Source organism: Sinohyriopsis cumingii, chromosome 1, assembly GCF_028554795.1.
Source record: "Sinohyriopsis cumingii isolate HCF-2022 chromosome 1, ASM2855479v2, whole genome shotgun sequence".
NCBI classification, from domain to species: Eukaryota; Metazoa; Mollusca; class Bivalvia; order Unionida; family Unionidae; genus Sinohyriopsis; species Sinohyriopsis cumingii.
The window spans coordinates 11,629,543-11,656,376 of NC_142961.1; the positions used below are offsets into that span (position 1 = coordinate 11,629,543).

At 34.9% G+C, this 26,834-nt stretch overlaps 1 protein-coding gene and 1 long non-coding RNA gene across 11 annotated transcripts in view; one reads left to right on the top strand and one right to left on the bottom strand.

The window, feature by feature from the left end:
• Positions 1-26,834, bottom strand: part of LOC149806412 (uncharacterized) — a 229,104-nt gene that overhangs the window by 202,091 nt on the left and 179 nt on the right. For all 10 annotated transcript variants that reach the window (XR_016420179.1, XR_016420177.1, XR_016420180.1 and 7 more), the window contains exon 2: positions 13,986-14,096. The gene's annotated coding sequence lies outside the window, so the exon portion shown is untranslated. The remainder of the gene's footprint in view (positions 1-13,985; positions 14,097-26,834) is intronic.
• LOC149806414 (uncharacterized) lies at positions 5,564-26,643 on the top strand. Its single transcript, XR_016420204.1, has 3 exons — positions 5,564-5,667; positions 9,057-9,117; positions 26,340-26,643. It is a non-coding gene; the product is annotated as an uncharacterized LOC149806414 (long non-coding RNA).

Here is a 26,834-nt window from a genome sequence, read left to right on the forward strand (position 1 = left end):
TCTTTGCTACTGCTACTTCTTCTTCTTGTTTTTTTCTTACCTCTTCTTCTTGCTGTTGTTGCTGTAGAAGAAAAGCTGGTTCTGCTTCCTTTTGCTGTTGTATAAATTTCTCCAATTCTTCTTTCTGTCTCTGTCTAAAATTCTCCACATAAGGTAATGAAGGAGAAGGTGGCGAAAGTTCCGGAACAAATTCTTGCGAGGTAAGAAAATCCACATAATCCCAATTTACCTCTTCTGAAAGTAAGTCCGGGTTCCCTTGGGCGGTCTCCACTGCTGGTGCACTCCAATTTATCGTTTTCTGAGTTTGTCATGTTGAATAACTGTTGCATGAATTGACTGCGCACAGGTGCTAGTGAATCTATATAGACCATGTGACGTCACAGACTGCTCTCTTCTGACTGGATGCGGGCTGACTGAATTTTGTAACGTGTGTTTGGATTGGTAAATGAACTCAATCCATTTCAATCCTTCCTCTACTTATAAATAAGCGCAGTTCACTGCATTGATTCACCTATTCTTGGCGCCTCAACATGTGGACCGACATTAAATCTTCCACCCTTGTATCTTCGATGACGTTCAGGACGGACATACCGATGTATGTCTGATCCAAGTGGACAGTTGTCCACAGGACAGACACCAGTCTGTGGATACGTAGAATCTATGTAGAACGTCAAGGATGTCTCAAAAGAGTCCTGATTTACAGTCCTACAGTGAGACGCAGCCTAAGGACAAGAAGAAGACCAATGTGGTGCCCTTTATGTTAATGGATACATTAACATAAACCCAAAGGCCCTTTTCAGGGCCACTCCAATCTCTCGAAAAGAGATAGACTTTCAATGGCCTACCCCTTTTTTTATCTTTTTTAAAAAAAATTAGAGACCCCTCCCTGTTTCAATTTTACATAGACCCTATACAGACCCAGGGTAATTAATGTTAAATTTACATAGACACTATACAGATCCAGGGAAGTCTGTAATGCTAATTCCTCATAGACCCTATATCGACCCAGGGGTTTTGTCCATGTTAAATTTACATAGACCCTATAGTGACCCAGGGGTGTTTTTAATGCTAATTCCCACAGACCCTATACCGCCCCACTTTACTACTTTCACTTGATCCGGTATGTGGGTACTCTTTGGTATTAACTGTAGATGCATATGTTTGAACTGACTGTTGTATTGTGAATGTCACAGCATCATATTACATATATAAAGAACCATTAACACATTTAACATTCAACATGTTTACGTATTTACAAAAAAGCATACCCACCCCTCCTCCAGAAGTAATAATCTGCCAAAGTGCCATCCTATATGTTTGGTGGACATAACAAAAAACAGATAGTGCCCCTTCTTTAACAAGATAGTGTCTAGTCATGAAACAAAAACATACCAAGTTACATCAAAATACCACAAACTGTAAAGAAGAAATGAAGTCTAAATAGGTTTTTCTTCAAACATGGGAGATAACTCTAAAAGTATTTATCTGAGGCCGAATCTTCTATGGGACACAAATGATTGTCCTATGCAAATGCATACCAAGTTTCATGAAGATTTCTCAAATAGCTGAGGAGATATTATAGTTAGAGAAGAGTGTGACACATGGATAAACAAGTTTGTAATAACAATTTGAATAGCTCTTAAAATGCCGATCACACTCCCAAGTTTTTAATATAAAATAAAGTATCTAGTCATGATACCAAGTCATGAAGGTGTCTCAAAAGGATACCAAGTCATGAAGGTATCTCAAAAGGATACCAAGTCATGATGGTGTCTCAAAAAGGATACCAAGTCATGAAGGGGTCTCAAAAGGTTCTGGAAATTAATAGATGGTCCAGCAGACTCCCATATACTCCCCAGCCCCCAAATTTGTTGGGAAGGGGATCATAAAAAGGATTTATAAAACATCATATTGATGATGTCACTATTTTGCACAACTTTAATTTGTATGAAACTATGCATCTGTATGTAAACACTTGTTTTTGTATTTTTTTTATTGGTCAGGAAAATTACATATACCACAATAACCAATATCACAATCATTATATTCTTGGATATGCGGTAAAGTTAAATACAAATAATGCAAAGCAAGAAACGTTATCCTGCAACATTAAATAACATGATTTGTAACCATTTCAAACAACTAAATCAGATTAGTATCAGCAATGTCAGTTACATTAAACAATAAATTACCAAATATACTCACTTATAAATCAAGTCAAACTGCAAACAACAAAAATCTTGATATGCCAGAGCATAATGCACCTGCAGATCAGGGCTGATGTTTTTTTGTTCTACTGACTACTCCTAACAAACTGCACATAACCAGATCTATCGGCACATTATGTGATGGCAGATCTGGGTCTGTACAGTTTGTAGCTGGACTCAAAAGTGAGTATATAGAGTATTGGTAACTACCTAGAATGAGTAAAAATGAGTCACACCTATACTAGTGACTAATATGACACCCAATATACCTGAGTATATACACAATCTTTAAAAATGATTTAAGTACCCAATTCCAAAGTAAATTATAGATTGGTTTAGTATTCATAAAATAATTAATTATATAATACAATGAAAATAGCAACATCATGCAGGTGAGATCATTTTTATACCAATTCAAACAACAATTTAAAGGTTGAATGGAAAGGTCCTTCATATTTTAACAGCATATATTTTGGATTGTCTACCTCTATTTACAGGTTAAAACAAATTAGCTCTTCTTTTTTACTGTAAGAAAGAATGGTGTAGGAGGAAAATTAACAGTTACCTGCCTTAGGTTGGTCTACAACTGTCAATGATGCGTACAAGTTTTCAAAAATACACAAAATTATCAAGAAGCATTGTCACTGTTTACAAAAGGAAAATAGGAAACATAAAGAAGGTGGTTAGGTCCACATTAACAGGTGTCCTTCTGAATTTAGATGTACACATATGAACAATATGTACCAAAGCACCCCTTTGTGAACAAATCTCAAGCAGAGGGCTATTGTTCAAGTTTATTGTATATTGGCAGACAGGTATAAGTATTGTTTTCAAAAAAAACTATTACTAGTGTACTTAGGAACACAGGATTCTAACCAGATGCATTACTACCAATTCAATTTGAATGCGGTTATTGGAAATGTATGTACTTTTGTGTGCAGCATTTGTCATCATTTTTTTATGTTAAAAAGAAATGCATCTTCATTTATTACTTACAACTGTAGATAATGCGTCTGACAGAAATGGCATATATGTACAAGTTTATGACATTTTAAGCTTGGTATTTAAAGTCATGGTTTGTAACAACCATAAAATCTTATCTTAAATTTAATGACCCATGAATACAAGTGAAAATTTATAGTAACAGTCAACAATATGTCTATCACACACACACATTTGTTTTTTTTAAAAAAGGATGTATTTGCTTTGCTTGTAAGCAACTCTTAAGTCACATCATATATAGCTGGCTAGAATTTTAGAGATGTCCCCTCAAAATATTCTGAGTGCCAGAAGGTGTCAATGAATTACTATAAAGAAAATTAATTTGATTCAGGTTCTTCTGTTTTATTCCTAAAGAGGTCTTGTCTGTTAGTTGAGTTTCCTTTCCTTGTTTCCCTCGAGTCAAGTTTGGAAAGACTGTGATCAACTGAAAAGGTGTTAAGTAATTTTGAGGATATTTATCTGTTAGTAAATTTTGGTTGGGCTTTTTCAAAAGATTTTATGGTTGTTCTCTTGTCTTAAGGTATGTTTCTTTCTCTCTTTCTTTCCTTGCAGTCACGTCTTTTTTAGAGATTTTTTTTCTTCATTTAAAAAAAAAATAGTTTTTATGTTGTCACTGTCTCAGTGGAAATAAACTCGAAGTAAGTGTCTTCTAACTCCTCATGAACATTCAACCTGTAGTAGTCTTGTATGGGGATTTCTACTTCTTCCTTCTTTACTTATCAATTCCATTTAACTCCTTTTCTCATTCCTCCATTGACTTCTTTCTGTTTCAGCAGACTTGTGAGTTTCCTCTTTTGGGTCTTCTTGTTCTCATCCCTTTTCCTGCTGTTGTTGCCATCTTCTTGGTTAGCTGTTTCTTCCCCTGTCAGGGATACATCTTTGGTCTGAATCAAACCCTTCTGTTTCTCTCTCTTTTCTGACTACTTTACATTCTGTTCTGGATAAATCACTAGCTTGCTTCTGTGAGTTTGTCCTCTCCACACTTCTGTTTTTCTGTTCTCTTTTTGTATTTGGCAGTTATTTGGCACATGCCCTGTGATGCTAAAGTGTTTGCATTTCCTGTAATACAGTAGATGTATCCTTTATACCATGTCTTTACTAACAAGCCATGTAGAAAAAGGACTTGTTTGATTCTCCTTATCTCTTCTTTTTCTGTTTCCATTATTATTAACCCATTCTTTTGGGCTTCCTTTGTCGTTACCCATTCTTTTGGGCTTCCTTTGTCGTTACCCATTCTTTTGGGCTTCCTTTGTCGTTACCCATTCTTTTGGGCTTCCTTTGTCGTTACCCATTCTTTTGGGCTTCCTTAATCGTTACCCATTCTTTTGGGCTTCCTTTGTCGTTCCCCATTCTTTTGGGCTTCCTTTGTCGTTCCCCATTCTTTTGGGCTTCCTTTGTCGTTCCCCATTCTTTTGGGCTTCCTTTGTCGTTACCCATTCTTTTGGGCTTCCTTTGTCGTTCCCCATTCTTTTGGGCTTCCTTTGTCGTTCCCCATTCTTTTGGACTTCCTTTGTCGTTACCCATTCTTTTGGGCTTCCTTTGTCGTTCCCCATTCTTTTGGGCTTCCTTTGTCGTTACCCATTCTTTTGGGCTTCCTTTGTCGTTCCCCATTCTTTTGGGCTTCCTTTGTCGTTCCCCATTCTTTTGGGCTTCCTTTGTCGTTCCCCCTTTATTTGGGCTTCCTTTGTCGTTACCCATTCTTTTGGGCTTCCTTTGTCGTTACCCATTCTTTTGGGCTTCCTTTGTCGTTACCCATTCTACTCTCGCTAACATTGAGCTTGAATTTATTTTCAAAGCATTCAACAGTGGCTGTTAGGGCAATCTCATACAACAAATCTGATACACGTATTTCTTTCATCTTTTTCTTGATTTTCCTCAAAATGGGTGATGGTTCCTTGATGTTTACTGATACTCCTCCTATCTGCATGAGTCCGTAAGGGGCCTGGCTAGTGGTTCTGTTCTCTTTGGTTTTACAATATATCTTTTTTTCCATTCCTTTTCAGTGCCTCTGTTTGATTTTTAAAATCAGGGTTGATCAATTCTAAGAACACTACGACTATCATATCACTGATTGTGTCCACTCTAAAGGGATCTCTGTCATATAAATTTCTTGCATGCCCTCTGAGTAGGTGCATTCCAGAAAAGGTCCATCCTTGTCTTGATTATCCTTGTTTTGAAGTATTTCTCCAATTCAGACATTACCCTGCTGTTACTATTAGATACTGCAAGTACCATGTTTCCTCTTGGCTGGTTAAACTTTGCATGGGTTGCACAAGGTTTACATGGCTCTGAAAATTATTCAAAGTTATTTTAGTTTGTGTTATAATATATTTTTTTTATGAATTTTCTTGTAGTCCATTGGCCTTCAGAAGTACACTGGCTGTTTTCTCCAAAAAGTGTTAGAATCCTCTCTAATCGACAGATTTAACTGCAGTTTGCTTGGTTTTAGCCATAGCAGGTAAATATTGCAATACTTTTTTCCTCAAGAATGAGTGTCGGAATGTATTTGAAGAAACAGACATAGACACACACACACATGAAAAATGTACGTATTTGCAGACATATTAATAAACACATTCACATGACCATTTGCTAACTTGACATTCTGTACACTGGACATAAGGTGCTAACAATAAACTAATTATGTTTTCCCAGGCATGTAATCACCTTATCGGAACAAAACACCAAAAACATGCGAAAGCTTATCTCATGATCTTGTAAAATCCTATAAATGAATGATTTCCCAAGATTGTGAACACTACACAGCTATTGCACAAATCCCTCACACCATGTGGCAAAACTGTGGGGCAGTATCAGCAAACATAGGACCCCTACGAACAAATGTGTAGCCTTTGACCTAATTAAAACAAAATATTAGTAATAATAATTTTTATTATCATTCTCCAAGACCTCTTTGAGGTCTTCATTAAAAATAAAACCATTTATTCTCCCTATGAATTATAGTTACCTGGTATGTATTATCAAGGTAGAAACTTTGCTTGTTCTCAATTAGCAATTAGTTTTCAAAAGATTGAATGAAATACTCAGCAAAATTCTATTAGACACACCGACCTCATAATTTCTCTATTGCCTCTTTAAATCTGATCTGTTAGGTAATTCATGGGATCTCGAAAATGTGCTACAGTAATCTTCTGTATTAAATTTGCTACACGAAAATGAACTCTTATGTAACCCTCACCTAACTGGTTTGGTTTTGGGTTTGGATTGGTTTGGTTTGGTTTTGGTTGGTTTGGGTTTGACTTGGTTTGGTTTGGTTTTGGTTGGTTTGGGTTTGGGTTTGGATTGGTTTGGTTTGGGTATGGATTGGTTTGGTTTGGTTTGGTTTGGTTGGTTTGGTTTTGGGTTTGGATTGGTTTGGTTTTGAACAGCACATAAATTCGGGTCAAGTTATATTGGGCTGAGGCAATTAAATTCTAAAGTACAAGGGACACACTATGATGCCCAATTTGGTCTCATCTGGGCAGGATTTAAACCTGTACCCTTCTGAGCAGAGTGCTCAGTCACAACAGCTCCTGACTTGTAAGAAAATCCAGAACTCAAATAGTATAAAGTATAATATATACAATTATGCATGGAACAAGCTATTCCCTCCCCCAATTTTTTTATTTATTAAAGCTGTCAAGATAACATAAGAATTTCTGATGGGACTCAATGGTAGCAAAATTAGAGGAACAAAACCACTTGCCTTATTGCTTCATAATTGCATGTCTTTACTACAAATGACTAATAATTTTATTTCATAATTTGTCTAATTAGTCACTTTCAACATAAACATCATGAAATTCATCACTTTCAAATGAAGACAGTTCTTGTGTAATTTTACTCATGAAAATCTAAATTGCAAATTACCTTAAAAGCTGTTTCCAGATTTGAAGATGGATTCACCCTATGCTAATAAAAACCGGAAATTAATTTCAATGAATTTAGCAATCATTCATTCATCAGTCAAAGGCAATGATAATGACTGCTCAGGTGTTAAGCAGGTAGTTAAAAGCAACAATTATCACCATACCTGTGGCAATTTACAGGTGTGTTTCTTCTATACAGGTAATGCCTGGTCAAAGTAATTGAGTTGGACAGAAATAGGTACATAATCACAACCCAGTACAACCATAAAGATTAGTCCAAGACCTACAGTCATATAAGGCACCAGAATATCCTGGTCTACACTGTTACTTGTAAATTATAAGAACAATGAACAGTGTGAACTCTGACAGGCCTGTGTATCATGCAGTGGCAAACCTAGATGTGCATTTTTTGCAGTTGGATAAAGAAAGTACTGTATATACTCACTTATAAGATGTGTCAAACTTCAAACTGCACAGACCCAGATATACTGTCACATAATGTGCTGACAGATCTGGTCTGTGCAATTTGTTTGGAGTAATCAGTAGAAGAAACAAACTAGACTGATTAGCAGGCACATTATGCTATGGCAGATCAGGATCTTTGTTGCTTGCAGTTTGACTTGACTTATAAAATGAGTGAGGTTTGCAGTACATCTGGTCACAACAGATCCTCTTAATCACTGTCACAACAAACAGCTTACAAACACCTGCTACTTTACTGAATAGGTATGAATGATGAAAACCAAAATACATAATTACTATCTCATAATATTTACCTGTAATTACTCAAAAATCTTGGATAGTGAACACATAATAAATCTGCAATTACCAAAATCTAGCAAAAAATAAAGACATAACGTTAAGTCCTGAAATTTTGATTTTTTAAAAAAAGAATCTGGCTTTAAACAAAAAATATTAAAATATGGAATAATCCCTTTCCTTCAGCCCAGGAAAAGTTAACTTTGAAAGGCAAGGGGGAGGGATTGTTGTTGCCCAGAATCTGACAAGTAATTTAGGAACAGAGTTTTATTTTTGTGTCAATTAAATGTAAATTCTAACATCTTTAGGAAGATAAACCCTTTGAAACAAATGTAAACATAAATACAACTAAATAAAACATCAAAAGGGCAAGATATTAAAATCCTGTAAAATGTATGTCAAATAAAATTTAAATGAAACAAAATTTAAATGTAAATTGTAAAAAATAAAATCCTTAAAATATATGGTAGAGATTTCTTATATAAATATCATTTCCTCAAAAAAGACCACGGTTTTCTAAAGTGGTAATTCATAGAAGTTCCTTTATCAAATTCACATTAAAAAAGCCCAAAAAACTTGTTTCACAGGGTGGAAATCGATACACTACCAAGAATGTATTCCACTGCCAGTCAACACTGACAGTGAAGCCATTCTGGTTTGTTTACCCTTCAGGAGGTAGTTGAGGTGTACCTTTCAGGAAGTATGCACAAGTTAGTAAGGCATGTCCTGTATGTGGTCATCACAGTATCACCTCCTATCTGCAATTTGTTATGAATTAGGGATGTCAATCTCTCTTCAGTAAATACTTGTTTATAAGACAAAGCCAAATGCAACTGCACAAACTCAGATCTGCATAATGTGCCAGCAGATCTGGGTCTGTGCAGCTTGTTAGGAGTAATTTACTGAACAAATAACATAGACCCTGACTGGCAGATGCATTATGCTATGGCAGATTTGAATCATTGTTGTTTGTAGTTTGATTTGACTTGTAAATGAGAACTTGTAATAGTTATGGCTTTGATGCCATGAAGCTTATTTTGTAATTTTCATTGGACATGTTTTGCCAAATACATAAAAGATGCTGATTTGTCTGTATATGGAATCTTCCATTCAAAAATGCTTCACTACAGGCAGCTTTGGCTGCTTGTCTGCCATTTAATTACACTGAAGACCATTGTGACCAGGCAGCTGACAGTACAGAATAATGTTTTTTTTCCAGACTACAGGAGAAAACCATGTTTCTGTATGATCCTGGATATTAATGGGCTGTCAAGTTTAAGGTTTGTATGGCTTTCATTGTGGAAAATGAAACTTTGAGCAGCTGATGAAATATATTTTTGGAAGAGTTTTCAATGTAGTGTAGCATGACATAAGGTGGAGATAAAATATACTTAATTGCCATAAAAAAAAAAACAATTTTTCTGTCACATTATCCTTCAAGTTCTAATTGAACAGACTGGCATTTAGGTAAAGGTCATGGAAGGGAGACAAAATTAGCTTCAAATTACATGGGACCAGTTAAATGTAACAGTGATAACAGGAAAAAGAACATAATTGGTAAAAAGGAAAAAGTAATTTCATTGTCTTAATCATCTATTTAGTCCTTTATTACTATTTGAACTTCTCAAAATAAAGTCTGCAAGAATTTAAAAAAGACTGGGACACAACTTTTTGACTATTGAAACCAATTAATACATGGCAACCACATATTTTCAAAGCTTACAGGATCAGTGTGGGCTTTACTAAACTAAATCCTAATCCCTCTGGATACACAAACTCATTACCATATGTAACTTATTTAAGAAAACCCAAGTGTATCAAAGAGAAATGCAATAAAAGTTGCAATGAAAAAAACGAAAAAAAAAGATAAACCCCTCAGACCATCTCTGGAAATTAAACAACACAGTCCAGTGTTATAGAATTAGGTAAAGTACCATGGATGACATTTTAAACAAATGAAAAATTTTGAGAAAATTGCTCTGAACATATCAACCTGCATGATGACGATTTTAGAACTTTTGTTGCAGTTGCACATAAATCTAAATTTCTAGGCAAAGAGAACATTTATATGTTCCATCTTTGCAAGTGCACAGGGCAAGGGCATTTTCGTGAAGCAGGCATGGTTGATTTTTAAGTGCACTTTAAGTACATTATTTGCCAGTTTATAATGAAGAAATGACAGCCCAGTGCTTTTCCATAGACAGCCATCATGGGCTGGCATCAAAACTGTGTCTCTTGGATTACTAACCTGTGCAAAAAATATGTTGTTTTCTTGCTCCGAGTTTTCATAAAATTTTAATCAACTGGTGCAAACTACCTTTTGAATTTGGATTATCTGGTTTGTGTCGGCAAAGCAATTATGGCCCACTTTAATCCCAAAACCACAAATAATTGTAGCAAATGAATAATTTGCAATAACAACATCACAAAATCTAATCAGGTTGCCCATTTTTGCTCACATTCATCTCCCTTGTATGATTTTTGCTACAATGTGCTAACAAGTTTTAGTATTGCTAAATAAAGTATATTTTTTTGCTAAAAAACAAAGTATAATTAAGTTTAAAAAAATATATTTACAAATAATTCAATGAAATTTGGTAATGGCTTCAAAACCTAATTATACTATCGACATATGAATACAAAAAATTATTGCAAAACTTCAATTGTCTACTTGCTTACTTATGCAAACAAAGTTAAAATAAAGTCACAAAATTTTTAAAATGTGCAAAAAATCGCAAAATTTCTGCAAAAAATTTAATAAGGTCTTTTACATAATGAATGCCATCTTTACGACAATTTATAAAATTCTGCTTAATTAATATTAATTTAGGTCTCCTTCCTCCCCATTTTAGTTTTTAAAAAAAATAGACCCTGCAATTTAGCAGTGGAGTGATGATAAAATGAGGAATTAAGCTGTAAAAATGTAACTGATTAATGGAATGAAAATAAAATTCTTAGTAAGAGTCATTACAGAATATATACATACTAAGCAATGACTCGCAAGTAATTTGCCAACTGCTCCTGGTTAATACTGACGGCACACTTTATGAAATACCAGTCTACTATAAGTCCTCAGTCTTCATTTAATACAGATTGGCTTGCATTTGCATTTTGCCATTGCAAAGACTAAATACAGTATACACTGACTTCACATGCTGGCATTACCATCTGCTGTTAGTTCCCAGTATTTATATAGAAAAAGCAGACTGGCTGGCATATTATGTTATTGGCCATAATTATCTCTGCAGACTCCAGACTAAATTCAAGGTACACTTTATGCTATTTGTTTGTGCCTACTCTGCTGGGTAACAATAGTGGTAGACTTTTCAACACACTGGATTTTCTAGTTTGCGTGTGAGTGTGATTTGAATTTTTTAACACAGCTTAAACAATTTTCAGTTATATCGCTATGATGTCTGCAGTGTGAAAGTTTATAGGGATGTCTAGCACTGGGGCATCATGCCACAGACATGTAACATATGTCCCACCCAGTCACATCATCCTGACACCAGGCCGACCAGTCCTAAAACTAACCTCTTAATGCTGAGTGCCTAGCCAGGTAAGCTTAAGTACCATTTTATAAAGTCCTTGGCATGACTTGGCTGGGGTTTAAACCCACAACCTCCTGCAGCCGAGGCGGATGTTCTAACCATTAGGCCACCAGAGCTTTGGTTTATGAGGAGTAGGGATAACAAACTTGTGTTTATTGGCAGATGATGGATGAATGACAGGCCATTGTATGGCCTATGACCAGTAGAGCTAAAAAGGAAAGTTTTTAAAAAATGTTACTTGGTAATAAGTCATTAGAATGACTTAATTTTTTAAAGATTTTGTCATTTACTTCTTGATGTCTGTCCACTGAAAGTAATTTCAAGGGGGTGCAAATGTGCATCAATGTGCACTGCAGGGTAGTGACCTACTCAGAAAATTGGGGTGAGAGTGCAAAATTTTATAAACCCAGCAAATATCCAATTTTCAAAATGTCTGAGAGTAAGATTTAAACACCTGGATCCTCATGATATTGCTAAGACCAATCAAATATGGCCTTTCTTTTGCCTGTGTTATCAGATAATTTGCCAGTTGTATGTAAAATAAAAGGTGTGGAGATTTGGTTGCTTGATCAAAGGAAGTATTATTGTAGTGACAGATGGTGCCAACTGCCACTTGACAATGCTGTGAGGGCACACTCCATGTCCCCATCAAACAGGCATTTAATCTGATAGATAGTACAGATATCAATAGCCATCCCTAACAACCACTGGGCTGTAACCAAAGCCTAATTAAATGGCTGCCACAATCAGATCATAATTCAGTGATTTGGTTACTGAAGAATCTCATTATCTGGTAAAGTTCACACCTTGTCTGTGAATGTACCTTTTACAAAACATTTTTTTCTGCCTGAAATTGTCTGGACTTGTTACCTGATTCAAAAGGAGAGATAGGATGAGAAGACTCAGAAAATGTGAAAAATGTGAAAGTACAGTTTATGAGATATTTTATCTCAAACATGCTTTAAATTTCTTATATCCAAGTCCATGTTTTGGGATATAACTATTCTCACATGGTCTTAGCTGACAATTTCTTATTGGTCATTGAAAAGTAGGTGTTAAGCAAAGTTGATTAACATTTTGGAAAGAGATGGCAAATGAGGCATACCCAAACCTTTATTCCACTTGTTCTAAACGAAATGAAGTAAAAGTGAAATAGTATTTGGCTTGGTACTGTTTGGCACAGCAACACAAGCAGACTTATTTAGTACTGAGGCAATCTGAGAAATGTGTCTTGCCTGAAGGACACACCTGTCACAGCAGCCAACCTGGGCTGATCCAATGGTAGCATTTTAACCTGTACCCTTTTGGTCTCTAGTCCGGTATGCTGACCACTGAGCCACTGTGGCTCTTAGATCCAGTAAGTCGCCCCTTATGACAAGCATGATGACAGACAGACACATCAGGACTGTTCTTCATGCCCAGCCTGCAAGGTTGCTGAGCAAAAAAAGGTCAGAGTAACAGACTAAGGCATATTCCAAATGTCATGGCTGGGCTTTGAAATGAGAAAAGAAATGTAACAATTCCAAATGGAAATTATCTCAAACAGTTAAATGTAATGACTACTAATGCATTAAGAGAGATGAACAAATATTTTTTAACTGAAATCGTGCCTGCCATAGATCAACCAATTGCCTATTTAGCAAAACCATAAACATTTTACAAAGAAAATTTAATAGTTGCTCTGAGGTTATGTAAGGAATACCAGACCATGCTTGAGTTGCATTTAAGTTCCAAACATTTCCTCTAAAACTGAGATATGATGATAACAATCTCTTGGTTGTTCTAGTCACTGTGCTTCTTCATATTTGTTATCTACACAATCAACGTATGAATTACAGATGAGCCATATAAAAATATACAGTATTTTAAAAGTTTCTGTATCAGTTTGGTGGTGTGGACTTGATTAGAAGACTCAAATATCTGAGAGACATCTGGCCCATCTGTATAATCAGTTTCATTGATAAGGATAAAATCTCCATCACTGCATTTCAAAAGTACTGTATATACTTGCTTATAAGTCGAGTCAAACTGCAATCATCAATGATACTGCTTGTTCTACTGTTTACTCCAAATAAACCGCAAAGACCAAGATCTGCCAGCGCATGATGTGATGGCAGATCGGAGTCTGTGCAGTTTGCAGTTGGACTAGACGTAAATACAGTAATAACATCAATAAACTGGAAATAAGTATTAACTTTAATACAAAATGTAACTAATATGTACACATTACTTTGGTTTTCCAAAGCTGAAACTAATGTTTCAGTTTTGGGTCCCAGCTAAAGCAGCTGAAATTCAATGTGTTACATTGATACATTAAAAGTAACTTACTGGTTTTAAATGCTTTTAACATGAATGGCTTTTAATATCCTAGGTAACTTAAGGACTAAACATTTTAATATCCAAGGTAACTTAAAGACTAAACATTTTAATATCCAAGGTAACTTAAGGACTAAACTTTTTAATATCCAAGGTAACTTAAGGACTAAACATTTTATTATCCAAGGCAACTTAAGGTCTAAACATTTTTATTCTTTGTGAACAGATATCCTTCCTACAGAGAATGAAAATGACAAAAAAGTTATGAAAAAGGGACTTACAAAAGCTGTCCATTATAAGCAGCTGTCCTCTGTATGGAGATATCCACTAAGATGGGTTGTAGTCTATCTTGAACCACAGTATGTACTGTGAAAAATACTTGCATAAACTTGCTGAAATACAGATAAAAAATTCAAAGTAAAAACTAAACTTACGAAAATATTTTGATTTTTTAATAAATTCTATATTGATGTTATCTGCATCAAACATTTCACACTGACAATTTACAAAAGGTGAGTACAAGCTTCATAATGCATATTTGTGCTCATTGGTCCCATTACTGATGTCATGTGAATATTTTTGTTGTAAAATATAAAATTATCATCAAGTTTAAGAAATATTTCCATTTGGATTTAATGCATTTCACATACCATATATACTTCCTTTTTAAGTCGACCGCTCCAGTGGTCTAAATGGTTAGAGCATCCGCCTCAGATGCAGAAGGTCACCAGTCTGAACCCCTGCCAAGTCATATCAAAGACTTATAAAAATGATACTAGCAGCTGCTTCACTTGGCACTCAGCAAGAAGAGGTTAGTGTTAGGATTGGTAAGCCTGGTGTCAGGATAATGTGACTGGGTGGCACGTGATGCCACATGTCTGCGGTATGATCACTATAAAATGCACACTGCAGACATCATAGAGATATGACTCAAATTCTTAAAGTTACGTTAAAAATCCAACACACAACAGAACACAACACAGCTTCCTTATAAGTTCAGTCAAACTGCAAAAAAAAAAAAAAAAAAATCCTGATCCAACACTGCATAATGCACCTGCAGATAAGGGTGTATGTTGTTTATTCTATTGATTACTCATAACAAACTAAAAAGAACCATATATATATATATATATATATATATATATATATATATATATATATATATATATATATATATATATATACTTGGATTTAGGTCGCGTGCACCTATAAGGTATGTGTGACCAGCTAATTGTATGCGTTTGCGTACTACTTAATTTTTGCGATTAACCGCTATTAGCACAGCACAGAACAGCACAACACAAAGCCCCCCAGCCAAGCAACCGACAGCGAGGGGCCAAGAAAAGGTTCCTTCCGAACCGAGGCTGCAACGTTGTACTATTAATTATATCAAATCAATGCCAGGTTACCTATCTATCAGGCAGTCCCTATCATAATGCCAAACATGTGAAAGTCACATCTGAGTCAAATATTCCTGGCTTGTGAATTTACCTATTATGAAGTTATATAATTTTGTGTACTATGCGTACTTGTATTTTACAAAACATATAACCAATCGGTCTGGCTTTTAGTTGCCATACAATTTTGTGATCTTAAGTAGCGTCAGTATTTCTCAAGTTATTTCGCAGCTTACCAATCTGAAACTTTTCAGGGCCAGAGTTTTCGCCTAATAAGGCTTTCGGGGGTCAAAATGAAAGCCAAAGTAAACCTACTTGTCATTCAGGCAGTTCCGTTAGTATTCTGGGCCTTTTCACACCCAAGTCCTTTGCTGGAATCTTCTTGTGTCGTCAGCTCCACTTCTGAGCCACAATTCTGAGTACTGCTCCACCCCATGGTAACCGCGGTGGCTTGACTCCGGTTCATCCGTAGAGTGATGCCTTCCCGTACGTTCCAATAGGAGTTCTCGCAGCCCCCATTTTGTGACTAATTTTGCCCACCTCTTTTTTGGTCCGTTCTATCCACCGCTGTCCTGGTCTAGCCTCCTATTGTCCTTGCAATGTGGCTCCCCCCAGGCTCTATGCTGATGGTTTTACAGTCCGTAAGAAGTGCCAATAAGTGTTGGTCTCATAATGAAGATCTTTTGCTTCACTACATCGAGGTAGGTTGGTAATTCCGTCGCCATGATGAGTAGCTAAATTCCACCCTTTATTATTATTATTATTTTTGCCTCTTAGAGTCCAACTCCACTGTGTTCTGAGGACATCTCTGTTCCGTCCCCAGTGTAAACTTTCTGCCATATTCCTTGCTAACAAGAACCAGATTTGCTGGTGCTTTATATGACAGCAGATCTGGGTCTGTGTAGCTTGCAGTTGGACTAGTCTTATAAGCAAGTATATATGGTAACATATACTTCCTTGTAATTTGTGTCCAACTGCAAACTGCACAATCCTGGTCATAATGTGCAGGAGATCGAGGTCTATACAGTTAGAAGCAATCAATGGAACAAACAGCATCGACCCTGACTGGCCAGTGCAATATGCGACAGCAGATCAGTATTTATGTTGTTTCAGTTTGGCTTGACAAAATAAGACAGTATACAAGGTCACTAGAAATGTGCCCATGTGATGTAGATGCCTTGACAAAATAAGACAGTATACAATATCGCTAGAAATGTGCCCATGTGACGTAGAGTCCTTGACAAAAAAAGACAGTATACAAGGTCACTAGAAATGTGCCCATGTGACAAAGGTGCCTCTGCCAGTATTATGGAATTCAAAGGCAAAGTTCCAAGTCAAACACAGATCATAACTACAGAAGCTTTCACCAAATGATGGTAAAAACAGAATTTTAACATAAAAAGTCATACCAAATTTAATTTTAATCCATTCTTGAGTGAAATATAATTGGATGCTTAGATTTGGTGGTGGCATAACTCCATTTGATTTTGCTAGAAATGGTAAAAATCAAGTTAGATCTACTTCTTCATGTAAAACTTACCAAGCAGTGTGTTAATGATATGATGTAAATTGTGACACAATTAGCACTACACGCCCTCTCCATCAAACTGCTGAGGACATAACATATAAAGTACATTTTTAATTATTATTAACACTAATAATTAGCATCATCACGATACACAAAGTCGGAATTATAACAACAACAACAACTATAGAGCACCTTAACATAACATTTTGTGTGGGGGGGGAGATGAACACTATTAAAACATATAAAATACAAGTTAAGGAGGGTACCTGTATAATATTATAATGGTCAAACCATAACATAGTTCAAATCAATTATTAAAACTTAGCTGATATTTAAATACCTTCTTTAAAAGCCGAGTAAATATTAGACTGTCTTGAGATGCACTACTTATTTTCATTTTAGAAGACAATTACTGTGCTTAATACATTACAGAAATCGTTGAAAAGTTTTCTTTGGTAAAATTCATTCCAGTCGCTTTTTATGTAATCCATTAATGGGTCAGATTTCAGCATTGATTTACCTCATCCAGTATTTTACCACTTGGGTATCTTCAACAAATAATAATGAAAGTGTCTCATTTTACATTATTTGAATCGAGGAACTCTCCATATTCAATAAGTAAAATATTAGAGTATTATCTTTTGAAACAGTTGTTTTATTTTTTCCCCAATGATGTGTTAGAGTTTCTCCTTTTAACAATTATGCATCTCATTAGGGCATCACTTAATTAGTGGCTTTCCAAAACAAAATTATTTTGGTGATGCAAACTTTCCCTCCATTACTACCGTGATACATAACCTTCTCTTCTGCTGGAAAAACTAATTTGAAATAAAAATCCATTTGGTTGATTAAATTCTTAACCAGAAGTAAATTCATTATATTCCAAATTCCTTACAATTAGTAATTCTTAACTATTTCATTCATAACTATCATATAAATTTTTTTAAACAACTTGGACTGAAAACAACTTGAATCTGTGCACATTAATAACAGTAAGCTGGACCAATTAAACTGGATCAATGCTTTAAAACAACTAAGACTAAAGATGGCAAAACCCAGTCATGACATAACTCAGTTATCACTCCAGTATTCATCTACATGGGTCTGTGCCATAATATTTGGGACATCTTGGATGACACTAAACCAAGCCAGGTGGAACCAAAGCCATTGCAAGTTGACATTCAGAAAAGACAATACTGTTGTTGTTTGAGGATGTCTACTGAGCAAGTTGATGTAAAATTCCTATCTGCGTGGGTTCGAGTCGCGGGTTCGGCCTACGTGGTTATGTGAGAAAGCTTGCCAGTATCTTCTCATGGGTTGGTGGTTCTTTCTAGGGTTTTCCTGGTTTCTTCATCCACCATTAATACTGGCTGCCATGTATAGCCTATCTTGTGCTGAAAAATGGCATTAACTCCCACAACAACAACAACAAAATAAGATTCCTTTTGATAATGATGAAATAAATGAGAGAAGAAAAAAAATGGGTAAGACATGTCTAACAATTCGTCAGTTGTCTTTACCCATGTGCATCAATCCAAGCTCAATTAGGTTTGGGTCCTAGTTTTGTCCTACACCTTGGTGGACTTTTTGCATCTGCTTTCCCTACTGAACTATAATAGGGGTCACAAATATGCAGCCCTTGGAGTTATTTCCTGTAGTCCACTACAACTACCGAAATTTGTTATATAATTAATAATGGAAAAATTTTCTTCACAGGAAGCCAGGCTTTTTAAATAAAAATTTCATTGTTACATCGTATACTTCTTATTTCAAACATTTCAACTGTCTACCTTTTATATGGGCCACTTTCACTGTATGAAATGGTTTCAGTGATGCACCCCTCAGGCCAATGTACTAGTCCTTATGTGGCCCTCGCAGTGATTTGAGTTTGAAGCCCCTGAACTATAAGAAACAGCTACCTTGTATATGCACTTACAATAGCCTATTGATAAATGATTTTGCACTTTGAGGGACTGGTCAATAAACTGGTCACTGTGAGTCACAAGCTTGTTGACCTCTCAGCTACCCAGCAGGCCAAGGATACTATTTAGAGAGAATATTGTCATTAACAAAATCTGCACCATTGATATTTGTGCTTGGATGGGCTAATCCACAATTTCCAATTCTTCTCAGCCCCTAATCCAAATTTCATCTGCATCTCCTGTTGGAATGTATGCAAATGCTGCCATGATATTACACTAAACTATTGCCCTGAGAAATTCGCTCAGCATCTTTAGAGTAAATTAACAAATATAAAAGATATAATCTAAGTTCAGTCGGTAACATGAGTGACATGCCAAGTCAATACAATCGGACTTAAAAAGTCAAAACCCTTTCAATTATATTGGTAAAGATTTACATGGCAAATTTTTTCATGAAATTATTGGCAAGAGTTTGAAAGGTCATTTCTGTATGATTCAGCTTTTGATTTAGCATCAACCTGCAAATTAAAGCCACCAATGAATAAAGGCAACTCAAAAATATGGAATGGACTAAATAGACATAAATAAAATATAGTTGTTTTGTTTTTATAAAAGAAACAGTTTTATTTGCTCCTGAACTCCCAGAAATGATCATGTTTATGAAACATGATTTCTTATAAATCTTAAGGAGACACAGAATGAGAGAGCTTTGTTGATATAGCAATATTTCCCCATAACCTATAGTCTGTTTAAATAGTACACATTTGTGCTTCACTTAGCTTCATGCCAATGCTCATGAAAACTTAGCACCACTGGGTAGTTTAAGCAGTTAATTGCCAAAGCTGCAATAAAATGGAAAGGTGGTCACGGATAAGCTCTTCCAGATTACTTAAACAGATTACTTAGTTGGCTGACAATAGCTAAGGGGATTTTGTGTTTGTTAGTCACTTGATTATTGAAGCCAAAGAGCCTAAAGGGCTATTCTGAATAAGTCAACTAAAACAAGGTCCAACAACCCCAATTGCTTTCTAATCATGTTTATGAAACATGATTTCTTATAAATTTCTTTGCTATCACATTATCATGGATCTGATAATCATGGATCTGATAATTGACCTATGTGAAGACTTCAACCTACAGTACATTCCACAATACACATCTTTCTTTCTTCAGAACCAGGATGTCAACGTAAGTCTCTACCACAGAGACAAAAAATTTTATACAGAAAAGGAACCTCTCAACTACTGAGAAATATTAACATGTATGCCCCCATTTTCAGGCACTAGAATGAAGAGTACTGCCATCATGGCAAACAGACTGAGTGCTTCAGATGCCATAAATTTGGACAAAACAAAGACTCTCTCAATCAATATATTATACATACCAAGAAGCTGGCAAAGAGGAGAATGCCAGTGCTTCATTTACAAAAAATCTAAATGTGCCTAGTGAGACTCTTGACTCTAACTATTTAATGGACATTATTGTAAATGCAAAAGTTAACGGATTTTCAGGGTCTGTATGTGACTTTGAAGATGCTAATATATATGAACATTTAAATATGGAAATAAGATGTCAGAATGATAAAAGTAGTATGGAGACAATCTCAGTGAGTACCCCATTGCATGATGACATACATATAATTGATATGAAACTAAATACAAAAGGTTTTAACATGGGTGACTTAAATGTACAAGGTATAGTGGGAAAGATAGACCAGATTAAGTTAAATGCTGCCTTCCAAGGAAAATAATATACATGTTTTAGGACTCACTGAAACCAAATTAAATGCTAACCACAATGATAATCTATTTCACTGTCAAGGCTACAATAAACCTTAAACAGAGACAAAGAAACAGCAGGGTGGGTCCTGTTGTATACATTAGGGAAGATGTAAATGCAGAAAAGGGCCTTGGATTCACATGAAATTTAGAGTATATGGGTAGAAATTTCCCAAAATAATGCAAAATCATTCCTAGTTGGTTTGATTTATAGGCCACTTTCCTCTAAAGCAATTTGGAATGATAACTTTTTGAAACAAATGGAAAATGTTCTTGCACAGAAGGAAGCAACATATATACTCCACTATATAAATAAAGACCTTCTCAATATTCAAATAAGGAACAAGTGGGTGGAATTTACTGAATTAGGCCTAGTCCAGCTGGTAAATGAGCCCACAAGGGTAACAGAAAAAAATCAAGTACTCTTAATGATCACATTTACACCAACCTACCAGACAATGTGGCTTGTGTTAATGTACTTAGTGACCAATATCCTACTTTTTTGACAAGAAAGGTTAAATGCAAGAAAATAAGAAAAATACACACAATACTATCACTTACAGATCATTCAAAATTTGTAATGAAGAACAATTTCTCAGTGACCTATATAAAGTTCCATGGAATATGATACAAAAGTTGGATGACACAGATGAAGCTCTGAGGATGTGGACTGACTTATTTATGGATGTAGTCTCTAAGCATGCACCACTGAAAGCACATCGAGTAAAGACTGAAATTCAACCTAATTGGCTTACTACTACTGAAATCTTAGACACTATGAAAGCATGAGACCAATTTGAGGCTATGGGAAAGCATGTACAATATAAAGTATGGAGAAATAAAATAGCAAGTATGATTAAAAAAGCTAAAACAAATCATTGCTTGAAAACAAAAAGAGCAATACAAACTCCATTTGGAAAGTCTTCAATGAACTCGCTGGAGGAACACACAAAGATCAGACAAATAAAATTTACTCACTAATGGTAAATGACACCATAGTCACTGATGACACTGACATTGCAAATGTTTTCAAAGATTTTTATGAACTCTCTAAGGAGGTACATTTCTCTATCCCACCAGTATAAAAAACTTTGTTAAAAAATGTCTCAGTGAACTTGATACCAAGAAAGCTACAGGACTGGATCAGATTGGTCTATTATAAACTCATTAAATCTTCTGCCTCTGCTATTTGAGATAGCATAACATTTATAATGAATTCAAGTATTTCAACTTCATCTGTTTCCAAAATATGGAAAACTGCAAAGTAACTCCTATTCACAAATCTGGTTCTAAGGATGTAGCTGATAATTACCAGCCAATCTCAATACTATCAAACTTGTCAAAATTGCTTGAAAAACATGTCCTTAACTCGTTCATGTCATATTTAACCAAACTTTTGCTTTTAAACCCTGATCAGGCTGTAGACAGAAACATTCATGTGAGACTGCCTTGATCTCCCTAACTAACAAATGGCTTCCAGCACTTGACATGGTGGATCATGAAATCCTTTCGAAGAAACTAAAGATCTACAAATGTGATGAAAGCACAGTTAGATGGTTTACTTCATACTTAAGTGAGAGAACACAACATGTTTATATAAATAATGTTTTGTCTGAACCTGGAACAACTAGATATGGAGTACCACAAGGCTCAATTCTAGGTCCATTACTATTTATTTTATTTATTAATGACCTACCACTTTTACTAAGGGACTCAATATCATCTACAGATCTCTATGCAGATGACACAACATTGTCAGACATCCAAAACAAAAACAATGAATTCGAAATTTCTGTACAGAATACCCTAAACTGAACAACTGGTGCACATGGAATGGCATGTTGGTAAATACTGGTAAAACTAAAATATTACTTATCTCAACATGGCAAAAAAGGACAAATCTTGTTCATGATGAACTATGTCTGACATGGAAGGATAAAAATCTGCAAATGGTCTGTTGTGATAGACTACTTGGTGTTCTGGTAGATAATAACCTATCATGGACTGAACATGTCAAACATATCAGTAAAAATGTAAATTTAAGTTTATGGCTTCTCAGTAGGATAAGACATTTTCTCCCTGAAAGGCACAGAAAACTATTCTATAACAGTTACTTACAACCCTATTTAGACTACTGTGATACAGTATGGGGTAATTCAAATAATAAAAACATAGCAAAGCTGGCACATCTTCAAAAAAGAGCATTTGGGCTAATATCAATCCAGAAAAAAGCAAGGAATATTTAGCTGGGAAGTTAATAATATTACCTACATGTATTAAAGACCAAATACTTTTGAGAAAAGCCAAATTAATTTACAGGATATCCCATAATAGTGCTCCTAAATATTTACAATCACTATTCCAGTACATGTATAGGCTACCTGGCAATACTCCCCACCTGCAATTCATGTCTACCAAACAGCAAAAAAATTCCCAAACCAAATAAGGAATTATTTAGAAAATAGTTTCCAATACTCTGGAACTTTGCTGTGGAATAGTATTCCAGTTGAGATTAGAAATTCCCACTCTATTTCCTTCTTCCAAACCCAATATATCCAGTGGCTTCAGAGATGCAGCTAAAATAAATAAATTCCTTTGTATGAGGGCCTCAAGGTAGATTAATTCTTAGCTAATTGTGTTACCCTCTTTAAATAAAGTCATTATTATTATTATTATTATTATTATTATTAAGGTCAATCAGAAATACATATTGAGCAAACACAAGTTATTACGTGTACACTTAAATGACTCATAAGGACAATGCATAAGCCATCTTTATTTAAGATTATTAGCTAGTTTGTAAACGAGCAGTGATATTCATCTGAAGAATCCATATATAAAATGCAAAATGAGATTATTTTGGTACAGTAAACAAAGGACCAGTGTAGAAGGGTGATTCATTTTGAAGGCAAAATGCCAAAACACATAACTGATTCAAGGAAGGATGAGCTATCTGCTGAAGCAAGCAAAGGTCAGCAAAACTAAATTTCAGAACTCCAGGTTGACAGAGTTCGACTGTGCAAAGCATTTCATGTTGTACACATACTACAAACACCATATAAACATTCTTCATTCTGTCAACACAGGTAACACAAACCTGCAGAAAAAGATCATTTTCAATGCTGGAATAATTTCAACAAATCTGCAGGAAAGTCTGGACAACAGCTCCACCTGGTGTGCAAACATGAACACTTGGGACACATTTGCATCACCCTTCAAACCCACAAATAACGTATTCAAAGGTGTAAGGTCAGAAACTATAAGTTACTGTGTATGTATGTATGTATGTATGTATGTATGTATGTATGTGTGTGTGTGTATGTATGTATGTATGTATGTACACACACACACACACACACACACACACACACACACACACACACACTCATCGTGGATGCCATTCTGGTAAATAAATTGATACAGTACATCATAATTTCCCATTGGTTCATCAGTCTAACAGCCATAGAGTATCTGCTGCAGTGATCATAAAACTAAATGTTATTTTCCAGCTTATTTACTACAGACATAACAAATGTAGGACAGAAAGTCATAATTTGAATTTTCACTATTGCATAGTACATACAAAATAACCACATTGTTGTAACTGTCACTACTGATTCATTTTAAATGGTTATTACATTCTTAAAGAGGTGTCCATACTTTTTTAAAACATAATTAGATATTGAAACCAACATTTTTATTTGTACATTCTTATCAAAACTACAATTCCTGTCCAGTGGAAACCTTAAATAAACCCCAGTGATATCAAGGTATGTTTTACAATTTTCCTACCAAACGGAGTTTATTTAACAATTTCTTTAAGACTTTAGTTGCTACGCAATTTTCAGTGAAGCCTTAAATTTATTGTAATCATTAAATGTAATAATTAAAGAATGTGATTATGTCCTGTGACTTTTTGTACCACATGTCCAACACTGGAAGGAGAATTCAAATGACGTTTTGTCTAGTGACTTTCTGTCAGTGACTTTATACAATTCAAAGTGCGACTTATGTACTGTGACTTTTTGTACTATATGTAAACTAGTACAATGATAATTCAAATTGTGACATTCCGATGTATGTGTATTTTTGATGTTGTGTCCTGTCACTTTTTGTCCATTCACCAGACATTACATCAGTCCCTCATAAAATATAACTACACTTTTTTAACTATATTATTAGTCCTTTTGAGAATCAAACAGGGATAAACCCCCTACCATAAGGCTTGCTTTTAAAAGGACTATTATAGTTGTGTGGGTGACCTTTATCTGACCTTTAGAACAATATAGTTGTAACTTAGACCCTAAATAAAAAGAAAAAAGCAACAAGTAACCTTTATTATAATTCTTAAAAGATTGTTTCAAGACATGATAAAATACAATTTTACCTCAGACTTGACCAGAAATACATGTTAATTAGATGTTATGTATTTTTGAGGCAGTAAGTCTCCTTGGTGTCAATTAATGATGTATGTATCTATAAAAGCAGCAGACCAAAATAAAATACAGCTGTTTATTAAAATCCTACAGTATAGTTTCCTAAACAGAAAAAAGAATTCTTCTTTTACACGGGACCAAGCATTTCATTTTTTTGAGGGGGTACCTCAAATAGCCTTAAAAAAATATTTTTTCTCTTATTGATTGAACAAAGAACCTATTATATCCATAATATCTGTTGAATAAAGAATATATTGCAGTTAAAAAGAATATATGATGACTTGAAAGAAAATCCCTGGCTTCACCCCCACCCTGAAAATTAAATGGCTAGTCCCTTAATGAATATATAGAGAAAACTAGAGAGAAAAAAAAAGGTTACTGCTAAAACTTCAGCAACAGCAAAATCTAGTGATGGGAATTGGTCAGAAATTCATAATTGATAATCCGTTCCACTTAACCAACTGATAATCGATTATAATCGGTTACTAAGAGCAAATTTTAAATGATAATATTACATTTTTGTCTATTGTGTTGTGTGTTATTTTTGTTCTACATCTTTGTTAAATAATGCAACTTTTTATGGCTGATAAGTCATATGCAACTGAAATACTGCTACAATCCCCCAAAATCCTTTCATTCATATGTGATGTGTCTATAATTTTAAGTGCAGAAGGACATGGTTTTCTTGTCTGTCATTGTTTACAAATACTACAAATAATGTTGCATTTAAAACTGAAACAAATCATCAAAATGTGTTTAAATGTATTAACTCAACTATTTTAACAACTTGATCATGTAATAATGGCTATATGTTCCTAATTATGAAACTTTGCACCTATGAAATATCATATGGTTTTATATTTGTAGTTGTGAAGGGAATTAATAAATTTCAGGTCAACTTTAGTGGCTTGGAGTTTAACTAACCTTTGTGCTTTGCATACAACTAAAAAGTAGTCTCCCTTTACACATAATCGATTATGGAGTTTCACAATCGATTATCTTATTGGTTCGCTCAACCAACTGATGATCGATTATAATCGATAATCGGAACAACACTAGCAAAATCCCAAAACAAAACAAATTTTTTTCTTTTTTCTTGCAACTTTTTATACCTACTTTGAATCCTTTTATAATAACTCTCTTGCTGCCACCTTAATTTTCAGGAAAAATTGTCTGCAAAGAACCATTATAATCAAGCACTGGTTAAAGAGTTATAATTTCTTCCATGCAGGACTCGAACCCATGCTGCAAATAATGGTAGTATCCTAGCTCTCATGCACTAATGCCATAACTCACTATGTCAAACACTCTAAGTTTGGAACAAGGTCTAAGGGTAATGGTTTGGGGTGCATGAGAAGTCACTTGCTATGCAAGCTGAATTTAACACTCACTTATATTCACAAACCCATATGCAAAGTATATACATGAAATTATAAATTAACACCTATATATCAAACACAGAGGAATAAGCTTATCCTTGGATCCCCAAAAACCTGTCATCACTCTCATGGTTCATGATAGTACATACCCTTTTATGATCACAATAATTACTTGATCAATCTCTTTTATCCTAGATTTCCATGGCATGAAGGGGCTCTGGTGTGTTTTTGTCCTGAAGAGTATCCAGTCCATCAGATGTTACCCCCCACCCCCACCCCGATGCTGTAACTTATGTATTGCTGGGCTGTCTTCAGCTATTGGTTTAAACAGTATTTATTTACACAAATCATCAAGGAAAGTGCATAAAATCAAACAAGAGGTAAAAAGGATTGAGCAACAAGCATATACTTATTTCAAGTTCTCTCTTCATTAAATATATTTACTTATATAATGACTTGATTAATGAAGGTATAATGTTGCAAACACTGACACATGATAATGAGCTATTAAAAGAAAATTACACATAAAATGTTGTTATAATTAATTATAATTAGCAATTAAATTTAAGAGAACAGCAGAGCTGTGATAGTTATAGTTAAACTAAGGACGAGAGCCTATCATAAACGGATTTGATTTTTATGCAATCTATATAATTGAAGGGATTTATTAGTTGGCATGCCAGACTTGAC